The sequence below is a fragment of the Trichosurus vulpecula genome, chromosome 4 (assembly GCF_011100635.1).
Source record: "Trichosurus vulpecula isolate mTriVul1 chromosome 4, mTriVul1.pri, whole genome shotgun sequence".
NCBI classification, from domain to species: domain Eukaryota; kingdom Metazoa; phylum Chordata; class Mammalia; order Diprotodontia; family Phalangeridae; genus Trichosurus; species Trichosurus vulpecula.
The window spans coordinates 401,873,598-401,890,779 of NC_050576.1; the positions used below are offsets into that span (position 1 = coordinate 401,873,598).

At 35.6% G+C, this 17,182-nt stretch overlaps 1 pseudogene; it reads left to right on the forward strand.

Moving 5' to 3' along the window:
• Positions 1 to 15,164: 15,164 nt before the first annotated feature.
• Positions 15,165 to 15,608, forward strand: LOC118849053 (annotated as a pseudogene).
• Positions 15,609 to 17,182: the final 1,574 nt, after the last annotated feature.

Below are 17,182 nucleotides of genomic sequence, written 5' to 3' on the forward strand. Positions count from 1 at the left end.
AGACCTGAGACTTGGCTCCCCGTTCTGCTCCTTCCTTAGCTGTGTAACCTTGAACAAGTTGATGGTCTTTAAATATCATTTTTTTCACTTTGGACTTTTCCATAAAAATTCTACTTTAATGCTTCTTTGGAAGAGATGCTTATCACCAGCTTGGATGAATAGTGATGAAATTTTCAGGCATATAACTTCTGGAAGACCATCACTAAGACTCAAAGACATTGTTGTTCATCCTTCATTTCAAAGAGGACCAATGACATCACTTGGGAGTGAATTGAATCTAAATGAGGCAGAGTTGCATAAAGTCATTAGCCTCACTCTCTCTTTCAGAGTCATTGAAGTCTAGTGGCAAAATGAAAGTCAAGATGACTGGTGATAGCCTGGGATGATCTTGGCATTTTTGATATCTGATCAAATGTTCTAAGTGCTCCACAGAACCTACTTCAGCCACTTTCATGGCCATTGGAACAAATTGTTCTAAACTGTCTATTCTGCCAGGAGAGGTCTTCATATGCTTGAGGTAGACATCTCCCTAACTCACTGATAGGTTTGAGGCCTGTTGGTTAACCTCAACCTGATTTAGCCTACCTGCCCAGATAGTTTACCAGAATGTGGATGGCTGTGCATGCTACTGACTCTTGGAGCTACAGGTGAGAGTCGGGTAGCAGGAAGACAACAAAGGTAGATAAGCAGCCCTCAAAATGGCTCAGCAAGCTCTCCTCAGAGGAGCTAGTCCTCCCTGACCATCCCCACATGCCTCTTTGTAGGGGTATAGCTCAGTGGTAGATCATTTCATTGCAGACCAAGAGTTCCCTGATTCAAATCTTAGTGCCTCCTGTAAAAATCTTGAAGACATGATCTAAGTCAAAGTCAGAAGTGCCCACACCAATGAAATCATTGGTGTAGGAAGGATTAAGGTTGGTAAAATAGTGATCATAATAGCTGTACTATTTGTGTTACCATATATAACCCAAATCTAGTTCTTTCAACTGTTCCTCATATGAGGTTACTATATATGACCCATACATTTATATACTGTTCTCAAGTAGCTAGTATATACCATCTCATTTCAACCTCAGAATATTCCTGAGAAGTGTACAGGACAGATATTATTAACTTTATTTTGTAGAAAACAAAATGATAGTCTTATTTTGTAGAAAAAGAAATATCATCAGAGAGGTTAAATGACTCACCCAGAGACATACAGCTATTAGTGAACAGAGCCAGATTTTGAACTCAAGTCTTTTAACTCTATGTACAATGCTTTTTCTACTTCGTTGTACATGGAGCCAAAAGTTTTGGCAAACAGAACTAAGTGTAATAATCCAGATATATTCCTACCAATGCAAATGATAAGAAGATTATTAATCTTCCTTAATCTGGATGGAGCTTTAGTTTCCCCCATGTTGTTTTTGCAAATGGATATCCTGAAGCAAAATCAGGATTTTGCCTTTCAACAAATGGCTATCCTTTTAACTTTGAATGATCATTGAATTATATAAGAATGCTCTCTGGATATTTATTCAAGGCATTGATCTACATGGGACCTACATAGGACCAAGTAGGAATCCTTGACTTCTCCAAAGGATACCATTTATTTATCACATTTTCAGGGAACAATTATTTAGCCAGCTTTTGATTTACCTTTCTATTCTATCATTTATTCTACATTTCTTCATCTTATCTAATAAATTAATAAAAGACTTTCCCTGCTTCATTTTTGACATTTTCAAAATAAGGAACATTACTATTTCTAGGTTCTCTGGCATCCTTTCTGATTTATAACTTGAATAAACTAACTCTATCAGAAAAGGAAATTAGGATAGTTTATTATAACTTGTTCTTAGTGAATCCATAGTGGTTCCTAGTGGTCACTGTTTTTGTTTTCAGGACACTGGGATATAATCATTCTGGGACAGTAATTATAACTATCTTAAATGGCCTTCTCATCTCTTAAACTGTCAAACTTCAATCTCCTTTCATATATTTTTATTATATCTTTTCTACTTTAAAATTATTTATTTTAAAAAATAAAAATATGATTTAAAGTAACTTTCTTTTCTCTTTTAACATTATACCACCACTCTAAAAAGGTAGGCTACCATTTTCTTGTACTTCTCCCTCCTAGAAAGAAATTACATTTCAGAAATTATTAAATTCCAGGACTTTGTCCTTTTAAGAGGAGTGATACAGACAGAGTGAGTGAGAGAGAGAGAGAGAAAGAGAGAGAGAGAGAGAGAGAGAGAGAGAGAGAGAGAGAGACAGAGAGACAGTGAGACAGAGAGACAGAGTCAGAGATTGAACATTAGCAGGTAGGAGCTAATGGAAATGAGATGCTACTAGGAGACAAGAAAAGTTAAGGTTTAGGGGTAAAATAGGACAGGAGCAAGGGTTAAAGAAGCAGTCAGGCTAAGAAGATAAGGCAGTAGGATGATAGTGTTGCTGCTTGCTGCAAAATATATATGTTTGTGCCTCTGCGTGTGTGTGTGTGTGTGTGTGTGTGTGTGTGTGTGTGTGTTTGTATTCTTAGAAACTCCCTAGGGAGGGGCCTGAGCACTATCATCATTGTCATTATATTCTAGTTTAGCCTAGTAGTTCTAACAGAAACAAATCACTCAAAAGGAAAATTAAGAAAGAAATACATGTTGATTTAATTATCTCAAAAGTTATCAGTGTAAGTCAAGAATGCATTTTAAATATATGAGTGTATATACATATGTACATGCAATGCAATGTATATAACATACACATGTATGTGCACGTGCACACACAATCCACACACACACATATATATGCGCATGTACAGATATATGTGCACGTGTATATATATCTCCTTGTTTCTTTAAGAAGCAAGTTTTGGGAAATAACTTGAATGACCAAACTAAATCTTCCTCAAACTTGGTCTTCTCTGTTTCTAGAGAAGGGGCCTAAGTCAGTTTAAAAACCTCTACAACTACAAGGTCTTTTAGTGGTTGTACAGAGAAAATAGCTGCTTTGACAAAACTAGGCCTATAAGAGTAAGCACGATTCATGAAATAAATCCATCCTGATTTAAAATAAAGATAACATTTTTTATTGAATTTTTCTTTTGTTCTCGAACTATGTGCTCTAATATTGCAGGTCAGTCACACCAATCTAGAGAATTTTTTTTTCCTCTTCTTTACCCCACCCCCACTACTGCTCTTTATTCTTTCCTCCCAACCCCCTAAACACTTATTCTTTTCATTCAGATAGCACTATGGATGAAGACCTCAGGAAAAAAAAATAACACCAGAGCCCAAGACACTTTGATGGCCTTTTCACTCTGTAATTATACTCACTCTTGATAACACTAAAGACATGCCTTATTGGTAGTGGCATAGACGGCTTTCCTTTTCACTGCGAGATGGATTGTTTCTGCAGGCCTTGATGGCCTTCAAATTATCTGAGCACAGAAAAGAGAGCAGAGTGAATTTTATTTTAACTCATTTTATTTCTAAATTTATTTCCCAGTAGCTGGAAGGTGATGACTGCCCCAGCAGTCAAGTCAATTGTTATCTGTGGGACTTGATTACGTTTAGGCCCAGTCTCTCATTTTGAGCAAGACACAGTTAATGAGGAGAGAAATGAAAAGTGCATTGAGTCACAGTGTGTTTGTGGTAATTTGTGACACATTCGCTCTCCTCAGTTCTTTGTTTATTCCTCCCCCCTCCATTCAGGTTCTGTAGAAAAAGGAGCAGATAAGCGAATTCACTGGTAGACAGTTAAGGGTGTTGAAAGTAATGAATCTATATCTCTATCTCTCTTCCCATTGTTGGCAGTAATTGGAGCAGTGTTCATCTATACAGTAAGATGCCAGTGAAGCTCATCTTAACAAAACATCTTTTTTTTTCCATTATTTTGCAACACATTTTTCATTGACACTGCTAGTTTTGTTTTTTTTTTTTTTTTGGTTTTCACTATGAGCTTCTCTCTCTCTCTCTCTCTCTCTCTCTCTCTCTCTCTCTCTCACTCTCTCTCTCTCAGCTCTTTGCCACTTTTCTAAATAATAGTCCATTAAACAGTTCACAGTGTGTGTTCTGAAGAAATGTAAAAAAGTGATTGGATGATACTAATTAAGGAGAGATTTTGTTTCCACTTGCTGCAGATCAATGGTGGGTTACATTAAAGCTGCATTTTGTGATGAGTTTAAACACAAAGGAACAGCTGTGCTAAATACATATTTCAAGATGTACAGGTAGGTCAAATACATGTGCCTTGAAAAAATCAGCGTAGGAGAGCGATAGTAAATGTTATGTGAAGAATCTCGGCCAGGCAAAAAGGCTGATTTCCACTTTGAAAACTGTATTAGTTGTAGAAGAATCTGTTAAATCAAGGCTAATGATTGGGATGTATTCAATTATTTCTGCTTCTTAATTTACTCTGTGTCCTATCTGTTGATTTTACTGGGATTTTTTTCATGCTGGCTTGTCTACAGAACTTCCAATTGATTCTGGATTTACTCTCTTAATAATGATTTTATGGTGGATATGCATATAATATACTAATCCTAGTGATGATTTTTAAGCATTTTTTATTTGGTTTTTTGGTATGCAAACACATGCAGGTTGGGAACTCCCTAGCATAGAAAGCCCCTCCACCAATGAAAATCAGCAGCTAGAGTTTAACTACTAGTTTTAAGGAGTTGTATAGGCTACTACAATGATAACATAAAGTGATTTGTCCCTCGTCACACAGCTGTGCGTTAGGGGCAGGGCTCAAAATCCAGTCTCCCTGGCTTTGAAACCAGTCCTCAAAAGTGGGAAATAGAAAAGGCCAACAGTGGCAAGCCGCTTAATTTGTCTATGTCACAGCTTTCTCATTTCTAAAATACGGGTGTCCAATTAGATGACTTAACAAGTCCTTTTAAACTTTTTATCTATCATCCTGAGATCCCATTTTCTTCAATAAGTGTTGTGCTATTTCTATCTAATTTGGTGTATGACAATGACAGGAAGTAATATTACTCATCAAAAAACATTTGCTTCACTTCAAGTCACATGGTATATTTGGGAATAATGTAATAAATTAAGAGGAAAATCATAAAATTCTAGATTTGGAGTTGGAAGGAACTTTAGAGACCATCTAGTGTGACCTCTTCTTTACAGACGAGGAAACTGATACACCAAATGGTTTAGTGATTTGACCAGGATGACTCAGCTAATAACTGCCAAAGCTGACATTAGAATTTGGTTGCCACGACACTAAATTCAGTACACATTCTTTCTCTCTAGAAAAGGCAAGTTTGCGGTATATAGAATTATGACAATTTTTTTCCTCTGGCTAATGCAACTTAACTGTAGAAAAGTAAACATTCAAACCAGTAAAACTCTCTTCCAGTAAGCAATCACTACCTCCAACCTCACCCATTAGAAGTACAGATTTTGTGGCTAAATTGAAATATTTACATGAAAATTCTTTACGGCAACTATGGACATACACATTTTACTCAACTCTAATAATTCATTTTAGCAAGTTACATACAAAACAGTTTAGAAGCTAACAGAATTCAAAATTGAAAGGGATCTTAGATATAATCTAGTAGCCCTCATTCCTTCATTTTACATGTGGGAAAATTGAGATCCCAAAATTGACCAAGGCCATACAGACAGCAATGTCAAAATTAGGACTCAAAGTAAAGCATACTGCATACCACAACTGTCTCTTTCACTGTGGTTTTGGAAAACACTATTCAGCAGCTAGGTACCAGTACAAAAACTTCCTGGCATGTATACCAGAAAACTGGTATATATGAATATAACACCAATATTTTATTTTTCTCTTCACTTAATTTATTGCATTTCCAGTAATGTCATGTTACTTGAAGGTTATTGAATGATTTTCATCCATAACTGTGGACAGCATGCACATAGGTGATATTTTATATTTCCACTGTAAGCTAAATTTGAACATGAAAGTTTGAGAAAGGGAAGAATTCATTCAAGAAAAGTATTCTTTTTTCCTTGACCTCGTTACAAAAAATATATCTCATGAGCATCCCTCTATCATTTCCTATCAGTGAATCCATAATCTGAGTTCAGTACTGTGATGATTCATTATGCATTCTCTATTTGAACTTCAGAATGATTTTATGTTTTTAACTCAACTCAGAAAGTATTTATTATTAATGCCCACTAAGTGTAAGACAAGATTCAAGGAGTCATATCTAAGCCAGGGGAGATATAACATGTTATCACACAAGTAAATACATTGTAATTTAGCAGGTATGGGGCACTAATAATTAGGAGAATTCAGAAAGGATTACTTTAAGAGACAACACCTTAGATGATTCTTGAAAGAAGATAAGGATTCTAAGAGGCAGAAATGCATAGGGAATTTATTCTAGGCATGGAAGATGGTCTAAGCAAAGGCAATGGAATGGTAAATGTCAGGTCCAGTTTGAGTGAAAACCAGTAGGCAAATTCGAGGTGAGAAAACAGAGTGCCTGAGCAGGATTAGTAGGAAATATGTAATAGGTCCCTAACTCTGAGAGGGAACTTAGAGACCATCTAATCCAACCTAATTTTCTAAAGAAAGAAATTGAGGTCAAAGAAGGTTTAGTGACTATCCCAACATTTATACGAACAGTTGCATAGACAGGATATGAACCTAAGTCTTTTGAATACAGAGCTAGCGGTCTTTCAACTGTATTCATATGATATATACAATTGTAGGTTAGAGCCAGATTTTGAGGGCTTTGAAAGACAGTATTATACAGTTAACTGTAAAGAGCCACATAGTATACCTGTATTTTTTTCACCTTTCTTAGTTCTTAAAATAATGTAAAATTAATTGTTTTGAAGTATAGAAAATATCTTGATTGTTTTTTCTCCAGAGCAAATATATTTTAAGGGAAAAAGATGGACTTGACATCACATAGAAACTGGTTAGCATTTAATTTTTGTTATCACTTACTGTAACTTAAATTGGGGCACATGGGTCTGAGCAGGATAAGTGAACGAAATTGGCTGAGTGGCCTGAAAGGATCCCTAGATTTTGTTCCCGATTCCACACCTGACTTGCTATATGACTTAGGGCAAGTTCTCTGCTCCTCTGTCTATCCATCTGTAAAACCCTCGTTAAAGGTAATGAGAGTTACACTGGAGCACAGAGGTTTCAATTGACTTCAAAGGGATCACGGTGCTTGAGGGAGATGCAAGCCTGGGTAGAAAGGTGGAGAATCAGGCTGTGAAAGAACAAATTCCTTCCAACATAGTACAGAAAGCTTGAGAAGCTATGGTTAGTCACGGGGCTCAGCTTTCCAGGTGAACTAATAGAATTTATATTCACTCTTAATCAAGAATATTGAATGGCATTGTCAAAATGCCAAAACAGCAAGATCAAACAAAAATGAAAATAATGGGGAGAAAATAAGTCCTGAATCCATATACTTGTTTATCTATTTTGTACACGATACATACATAGATGGTGTGTGTGTATATATATATATATATATATATACATATATATATGTATGTATTCATTACCAAGGGCTCACTGAACTAATGAAGTCATAGGTCCAGTTCCCCCCCATCTTGATACACACATAAATGTGTGTGTATATATACATATGCACACATATAATGTATTTATGTGCTTATACATATAATATAGAACATGTATATGTATGCATATGCACTTATATAACATAAATGTGTGCATTTTATATACTGTTTTATAAATGCATGTGTGTATACATGTGCGTGTATGTGTGTGTGTGTGTATAATCAGACTCCCAGAGCTCTAGGCCACACTCTAAGTTTATAAGTTGTATAGATGATGCCTGCCTAAACTGATTTTGGTCCAGATGTGATTTCATCTCTGGCATATATGTGTTCATGTATACACATACACACAAATACACAATATATACACACATAGTTCAGGTAGGCACCATCTATACAACTTATAGTCTTAGAGTGTGGGCTGGCACTCTGGAAGGCTGAGTTGTCCAGAATCATAAAGTGATGATAGATAGATAGATAGATAGATAGATAGATAGATAGATAGATAGATATAGATATAGATATAGATATATAGATATAGATATAGATATAGATACAGAAAGTTTTCATTAGATACTGGGCATATTGTTTGTGGATAGAAAGCATAATGAAGAGGAAAAGCACTGAGCTTGTCATAAGATAGATCTGGGTTCAAATCCACCTTCTTATGTTTACTGACAATAAGACCTTAGGAAAATCATTTAATCTCTTTGAGCATCACACAACTTTCTAAGGCTAAATTAGACACATATTACCAACCTCCATCAATAGGAGTTTCCTCATACCAGGAGCTCCCTGTTAAAGCAAATTATAGGTAGTGACAAGAAAAGGGATGAGCTGTTCTAGAAGAGAGAACAAAGGAGTTCTTAGCCTCAAAAGGTAAAAGAAGAGACAGTTTTGATTTCTGTTAATATAGAGATTTTCACATCAAAGAAATCACAGTTCCTTAAACTCAAACCAGTTGTGTGTCATTTTTCCATGTCAAGATCTGTAGGATTTCCTTTTTTCTCCTGCTCTCACATCCTCTGAAATCATTCTTAAAAGGACCTTGGAGGCCACCTAATCTAACCTTCTCATATTACAGAAGAGGAAACTAAATCCTATTGGTGCAAAGTGACTTGTCCAAGGTCACACAAATAATAAGGAACAGTCAAAATTCAAGTCCAGTGCATTTTCAACAATAACATAATAACTGCCCATGAGGCTTTAAATTACATCAGAAATGTCTCCCCCATTTATTCTTCAAAGGAGGGTATGGTTGATCATTTATAGAATATTATTTAAGCACAGAGTTGTTTATAATAAAATGAGAATAATTTGTTTGGTTTGTATTTGTGAATAAGATTTCCCTTTCCTTTCATTTCTCCCTCCTCTGTCTCTCTTGTCTCTCATATGTATATATACGTTTTTCCTTCATTCTTATTATATATTTCCTTCATTCTTATATACATAAATGTATATACATATTACACACATACATGTGCATACAATATTTATATTATGTATACATATCTACATTTCCATGTATATGAGAATGTAAGGGAAAGTATATACACACATACATGAATGTTTATACATTTTATATGTATGTGTGCATGTATATGTGCATATATACATATACATTTGTGCATATATGTGCGTGCATATATACATATACATGCATACATATACACACAAAAACAAGAGAATGCAAGGGGAAAGTATATTTTTCCAAAAAAAAAATAAAGACAGGGTTGGAAGTAAAGATTTTGTCATACTTGGACTATTGTTTTACTCAGAGTGAAGAGTTTAAAAAGGGCCTCAGCCTTCCCTATTTGGGCAAATTTAATAGCATAAGCATTTGAGTAACTATCATGTGAGAGGCAGAATGGTATAAAATATACAATGTAAGCCTTAGAGTCAGGAAGTCTTGAGTTCAAGTCCTGCCTGGAATACATGATGGATATGTGACCCTGGTCAAAACAGTTAACCTCACAGTTCCTCTAAGCAATTTTCTAAAACTATAAGTTACAGCTGAGCTGCCAACCTGCATTAGTGGAGAGGGTTTTCCCACACCCTGGGAGTTTCAGCCAAAGATTAAATCACATCTGGATCAAAAACAAACAAACTAAAATGTGAGGGCTTGTCATGGAGAAGAGGGATATTCAGCCAAGCCCAAGGAGACAGAAATAAGAGCAATGAGTGAAAATTACAGAAAGGCAGATCTAGGCTTGAGGTAGAGTGGAAAGGAAAAGAAATGAAAAGAAAAGAAGAGAAGAGAAAAGAAAAAAGAAAAGAAAAGAAAAGATAAGAAAAGAAAAGAAAAGAAAAGAGAAAAGAAAAGAAAAAAAGAAAAAGAAAACCTGACAATGGATACTGGACCAAAGTGGAACAGGCTTCCTTGGGAACCAATGAGTTTCCCCACACCTGAGAACTTCAACAAAATGTCTGGATGTGTAATTTGCAGAGAGGATTTTTGTTCAGGTATTGGTTGGATTAAAAGCTCTGATGTTTAAAATTGGGAAAAATAATAGTTGTGTAGGACTGATGGGAGAAACATGGTCTTTAAACTGTCAAGTGCTATATAAATAAATGTGAACTATTATCCCATGAAGAGGAAAGAAATGGCAGTCAGACCTCATGGCATCAAGATCTTCAAAGGCACACACAATGGGAGCAGTATAACATTTTTTATAGTTGTGTCCTACAATGGTTTCTTCTCAAAAGTGCCTCAAGAGTCATGCTAATAATAGAAAAGCTTTCTCCCCCACCCCCACTCTCCCTATTTAGGGATAGAATGTGTAACAATTTCTCCTGTCTAATAGATGTTTAATTATTCTTGGAATAAATCTAGAGCTATAATGTTCTACAATGAACACATTTTATTTTACAGATGAGGCTCATGGAGGTTAAGTGACCTCAATGTTAGAAAAGTAGGAAGTGTCAGGTAAAATTTGAACCCAGGATCTTTCACTGCAGAGTCAGAATTCTATACATTCTTCTAGCCTATTAAGGGCCATGGCTTAAACAGCTTCCCAGTGTAGTAAATTTCAGAGTTGATGAGTTAAGAAAAATGCCCTAAAGGTTCTGGAAACTATGTTCTTCTTCCCTTACTTTTGTCCCCTCCTTCTGTTAAATTTTAAAGAAAAGAAAACAAAGAAAAATTATGCATTATAAGAGAAATTGAGCTAGTGCTATTTTTACTTTATAGTTAAAACCCAATCATCATTAACTTATAACAGTAACAGCCATTGATATGGTTATTTAAAATGATATATTTAGTAATACATCAAATAATATATTGTGGTGGGTCTTATCAGCTAATAGTTTGTATCAAATCTTTCTTTGTGGACCTCAGTAATCATTACCCCCTTCTCCCTTGCCCCAGACAATGAATGAGCCTTTCTCTCTTAACTTTTCTGTGCGACCTCAAATAGCCAAAATTCAATGATAATTGGAGCCCTAGTCCTAACATCTGGTAGAAGAACAGCAATGGTAGAGCTAAGTAAAAATGAAACAGAGAAAGGGAGATGAGGCAATGAAAATGTTACCATTCCCAACAGGCCTGTATTACGTAAAGATGTCTCATGCATATGAAGGTACTGAGTAACTAATTATTTTGTAATCTGATAACTGTAATGTCTTTCATCACAAATTCCATATTACTGGTCTCCAAATGGCCAATATTTTAATAGATGCATATTCTTATTTTTGATAAAATATAAAGTAGTTGATGACCGATTCCTATGACCTATAAGATAGCTACAAACCCTTTTTACAGGAAAAAACCAGCATTTATGAATCCAAATGGAATTCTCCTAACTTACCTACACTAATTCTGCACTGTATTTGTTTTGTTTTTAAAAATTTCTAGTTGTGTCTGCAAAGCTCATTTGTGCAATAATGAGGGATGTCTCCATCCCCACCCCAGGACAAGACTGAGACTGATCCTTAGTCTGCCTTATCCTCGAAAATAGTCATTAAACAATAAAATCTGAGTCCATAATTTTATTGGTATGAGGAACTCCCCCTACACTGCCCCCCCACCTCGATTGGTATAGATCTGAATATTCTCTACAACTTGGAGTCAAAGGCTCCTGGGGTATGACTTACAGAGTCACACAATAACAACAACATGTAATAATAAAGGATTTTTATAGGACTTTAAAATTTGCAAGGTACTTTACATATATTATTTAATTTTCTTTACAACAACCCAGTGAGGTAGACACTATCCTTTTCCCCATTAAACAGATAAGCAAACTGAGACTGAAAGAAGTTAAGAGATTTGCCCCCGTAAGCCTTGGAACTTAAACCCAAGTACTCCTGATTCCAGTAAGCCACACTGCATCTCAAATAGTCAATACTGGCTGAAAAAAACACACATACTGGACCAAACTAACATTTGGAAAGATTTGCTTCTTGTAAACCCAACAATATTTATTAAATATTGCATTCCATGGTTCAGTGGAGGAGAAAGGCCCACCCTGAAGCTCTGGTCTTATGTTAGCCTAGGCAGTCATATTTTCTTTTTTTACAGTTAGTTCCTAATGTCATTCTTATCTTTCTGTCCCTTTGTTGGAGAACAAATAAGTTTATTGATCCAAGATTATGACATCACTAAATACTGCTAGAGTACTTTAAACATTATATATATATATATATATATATGTGTGTGTGTGTGTGTGTATGTATGTATATGTGTGTATGCATGTATATGTGTGTATGCATGTATATGTGTGTATGCATGTATATGTGTGTTTGTGTATTCATTCACATTTAAATTCCTTTTGTCTTAAACATATTCCTGTGAGAAAAGCAGTCTAAAAGTAACAAGACAAGGAAGAAAATCTGAGTCATCTAACTCCTAGACTAACATTCTTACCACCATTCAATATTGTTTCTGCTTACCTGAAACCTGCCATTTCAATGGTTTACCTGAATTCTTGACATTTAATTTTTTTTAATCTATGCCTATGGAAACTTTCTTCAGTTTCTTTTTAATGTGGGAAGAAAACATTAGGATTCCACTAGCTTCATGCCAATGATTAATTCAGCCACTAACTATCTGGGCTGCCAATAATGCATATGTGCTCTTTCCAGTCACTGAAGTGGCATGCCTTATTCTTCATAGGTGTAGCTATTTAGGTCTGTAATTAATCCCCATAGACCTTCAGTTGTGTCAACATGATGTGAAGTCTATAAGAAAATAGTTTTCCATAATACATTATCATTAGAATATATTTATGCCATTGATTATAGTGAAAAATCCTTAAACACATTTGTACCTAATCTACCCTTTTTTAAAATCTCAAAGTAACCCAAGTGTAGAATTTGGATAAGAGATTCTGATAATTACTTCTATTGGTTTTCAGTGTGTTGAGAAAACAAATTTTATGCACATGAAATACTACACTAGCACAGAAATGTCAAGAATGTAAAAGATGAGCATGTTTAAGAAAAATGATGTGCAAAACAAGATGTTTTATGTTTTACCTTAAAAAATAAATTAGAGATAATGTTAAAACCTTTATTATGAAAGAAAAATTCAATGAGATAACATTTAAATAGTAAAAATGCTTTATATTATGTTGGTATAAAAATTGTTAAAAGAGAGAGAAGTGATAAGAATAAAGTTTCTTTTGTTGTTGTTCAGTTGTTTTCTACTCTTCGTGATGTGATTTGGGGTTTTCTTTGCAGAGATTCTGGAATGTTTTGCCATTTCTTTCTTTAGCTTATTTATACAGGTGAAGAAACTGAAGTAAATAGGGTTAAGTGATTAGTAAGTGTCTGAGGCCGGATTTGAACTTAGATCTTCCTAATACCAGGCTTGGTGCTCTATGAAGTGTCACCTAGCTGCCCTAGACTAGTCAACCTACCCAAATGTCTTCACAGAATCATAGATTTACAATGGGAAGGAACCTTAGAGACCACCAAGTCCAACCTCCTTATTTTATAGATGAGAAAACTGAGGGACGGAGAGGTTAAGTAATTTGTCCTGGCCCAAACCGTAAGTGACAGAAGTGGATTTTGAACCCAAGTCTTACTTAACTCCAAGCCCAGTATTCTATCTGCTACCAATGGAGGTTAGAGTACATAGTCTATTTCTTTGCCTTTTGAAACTACCATATTTAGTTGTACCTGAATTCTTCACCATGATCCATGGTATGGAGTATGTCATAATGATAATATATTATGGAAGCTAATTTAGTTGCTAATAGAATACATTATTTTTATATAAACAAATAACTACAAGGGCCAAATATACACCTAAATTTATACATTTAATACCTCTAATGAATAAGGCATGATACCTCAATGACTGCAAAGATAACATACAGTCACTATGTGGCCTTAGCAGTCCAGATTGTTACTGTTTGAATTGATAATTTGCATGAAGCTAGTCGAATCTACATGTTTTCAGGATAAGTTTTTTTTTCTTCCCACATTTAAAGACAAAGCCTTCTTGTGAGAAGTGAATGTATTAAAGTGAGTATAACATTGGCCAATCTAATTTAAAAATCTTTGATATTTTTTGTTATCTGTTCTACAAATTTTTTCGAATATTTTACGAATATTTTGTTATCTGTTCTATGAATTTGATGAGATAGAAATTGCATGGCAAGTCACCACCAAAATGACATTTATCTGTTAGTTAAATCTTTATTAATAACTTTTTCAGTTTCCCTTGGTAGAAAATTAGTGTCTAATAAACTTATCTGTATCTTTTGAATAAATAGTACAATATTTCAAGGATCCCTTATTTTAGCCCTTTGAATATTCTCTCTGCCATGCAAATCACAAGGCCTCTATTTGTTAATCATCATTTTCATGAGTTTCTATGTTGCAAAAATTCACCTCCATAAAATATTGGTATCACATTAGAATTGGACAACGGTGCAGACTTTTGAATGACCCAAGATAAAACTATGATCTAAACCAAATATATAAATTTATATTTATATAATATAGATTCATATCATATGCTATATGTTGATATAATCAGAATATATATTAAAATTAGCCTACAATTGACATTAATATACACCATTAATATGTAATCATGTTATATAGTATATTATAATACATAATACATGACAACATATTATGTATATATATATAATATACATATATACATATATATATAATATACATATATATATATATATTTCTGGTCTCTAGTGATATCCATACACAAAGCAGTGTGACTGAATTTAGCAAAATGAAAAGAAATTCTTGAATAGTTTCAAATAACTGCCATTGGGTATAGGGCTTTCTTGATGAGGGGAAAAGTAGCTAGATTAATTGGTTTGAATTGAATATGTAGAGAAGCCCATAGACCCCAAACCGCAACATTAATGCAACCAAAGAAATGAGTGATAGAGGATCCATATTCGATTCCACCGATACTAATTGAGCCCCTACTGCACTGTGCCAAAGACAAAAGCAAAAACAAAAAAGTATATTTTACCACGGGGATACAGTATTTTGTTTTAACTGTGTAAATAGGAGAAATTTATTTTTTCCTTACAAAATTATTTTCTGTATTGTAAAACTAGAGAATTATGTTCAGTTATGAGTGCCATGCTTGAAGATTAGTTATAGCCCTCTTGTGTGGCTGGGAAGCCCCGTTTCTGCCTTTCCCCTGGCTGGCGGCAAGGAGCCCGCAGGATGCCCGGAGTCACAGTGAAGGACGTGAACCAGCAGGAGTTCGTCCGGGCCCTGGCCGCCTTCCTGAAAAAGTCAGGGAAGCTGAAAGTCCCCGAATGGGTGGACACGATCAAGTTGGCCAAACATAAGGAGCTGGCGCCCTATGACGAGAACTGGTTCTACACCCGGGCTGCCTCCACGGCCTGGCACCTTTACTTCCGACGCGGGGCCAGCGTAGGATCCATGACCAAGATCTACGGGGGTGCCAGCGCAACGGGGTCATGCCCAGTCACTTGAGCAGGGGCTCCAAGAGCGTGGCCTGGAGGGTCCTGCAAGCCTTGGAAGGCCTCAAGATGGTGGAAAAGGACCAGGAATGGGGGCCGGAAGCTGACACCTCAGGGACAGAGAAACCTGGACAGAATTGCCAGACAGGTGGCAGCTGCCAACAAGAAACATTAGGACAGACTACACCAGATTCATTAATAAATTGCCTTGTTCTTAAAAAAAAAAAAAAGAATAGTTATAAAGCAGAGAAGGTACAGAGAAAGGCAATTTTAATGATGAAAGTCCTTATGTCTATGTAATAATGAGGACCAGTTGAAGGAACTAGTCTGGAAAAAAAGAAGACTGGGAAAAATACAATAGCTTTCTTCAAATATTTGTTGGATTATCATGTGAGTGAAGGACTACACTTGTTTTGTTTGGCCCTAGAAGGAAGCAGGAGCAATGAAGAGAAGTTGACAAGAAGTCATTTTACATTTGGCTTTAGGGGAACAAACAAAAAACCCCAGAATACTTTTCTAATCATTAGAACTAGCTGAAAGCAGAATGGGCTTTGTAGAGAGGCTGTAGATTCCCCCTACTTAGAAGACAACTTGTCAAGGTGAAGATTCTTTTATTTCAGTATTGGATGAGATGACTGCAGAGTTCTATTCCAGCTCTCAAAATTGGAGATTCTGTGAAAATTTTTCTAACTTCCCTTTCCCATTTTATTATTATTATTATTATTATTAGCAATCAGGGGTAAGTGACTTGCCCAGGGTCATAGAGCTAGTAAGAGTCTGAGGTCAGATTTGAACTCAAGTTCTCCTGACTCCAGAGTTGGTGCTCTACCCACTGTGTCACCCAGCTGCCTGCTCCCATTGGTTATTAAACTAACAGTAGCACAAATTCATCTCAAGATGAACTGGGTGGTTCAGTCTCCCTTAAAGGCTTCTGGGAGTTTGTTTGTTTGTTTTTTTTTTCTCCTCATCGGAGACTTCCAAGGCCAGGATCTCACATCAACTTTTCTGGCAGATTCAGTTCAAGTTAAAGGAAATACAGTGATCTGGAAGCTGGTTAATATTCATCATTGTGGATCATGTGCACCTCATCCTCTCACACCCCAACCTGTGGGCACATGCTTTCAAATGAGTTTTAAATTCCATTACATTATTGCAGATGTCTACAGCTCTAGATAGAAATTGGACTTGTTAGTATCGGAGCACCATGAATGGAGAGGTGGCTAAAATCACAAATATTTTTCCCCCTAGCTATTGGCCCTCCTTTGGCTATCATAAATTTGGCCTTTGTTTTACATCATCCCTAAAGCATTGCATATGTGATTATCATACCTCCCATTTCTCTAAGATGTATGTGTAATTAAGTTTTCAATCAATTTAACTAATTAAATGGAAACACTGTCTACGAGTTGGATCTGGGGACTAGAAATCTGGATTTCCCAGATCTCCTCCCAATTCACTTGGTGAATACAGACAAGGTATTTAACCTCTCCATTTATTGTAAAGGAAATAGAATAATGAGTATTTTAGAGTAGGTCTGAATAGTCACAGTTATCCAGATAATTCAAACAGCATTCACATTCACCACACAGATTTACTCACCTGTGCATGCTAACAGTGTTTATACAAGTGGAGTGTATGTTAGTGTGCTATTATTACTTATTCAAAGTCCTTTCTACCTCTTTCTTTGAATGCCTGCAAGTTCTATCCTAAAGTGAAGAGAGTGCAAATAGAGCTAAACTGAGTTTATTT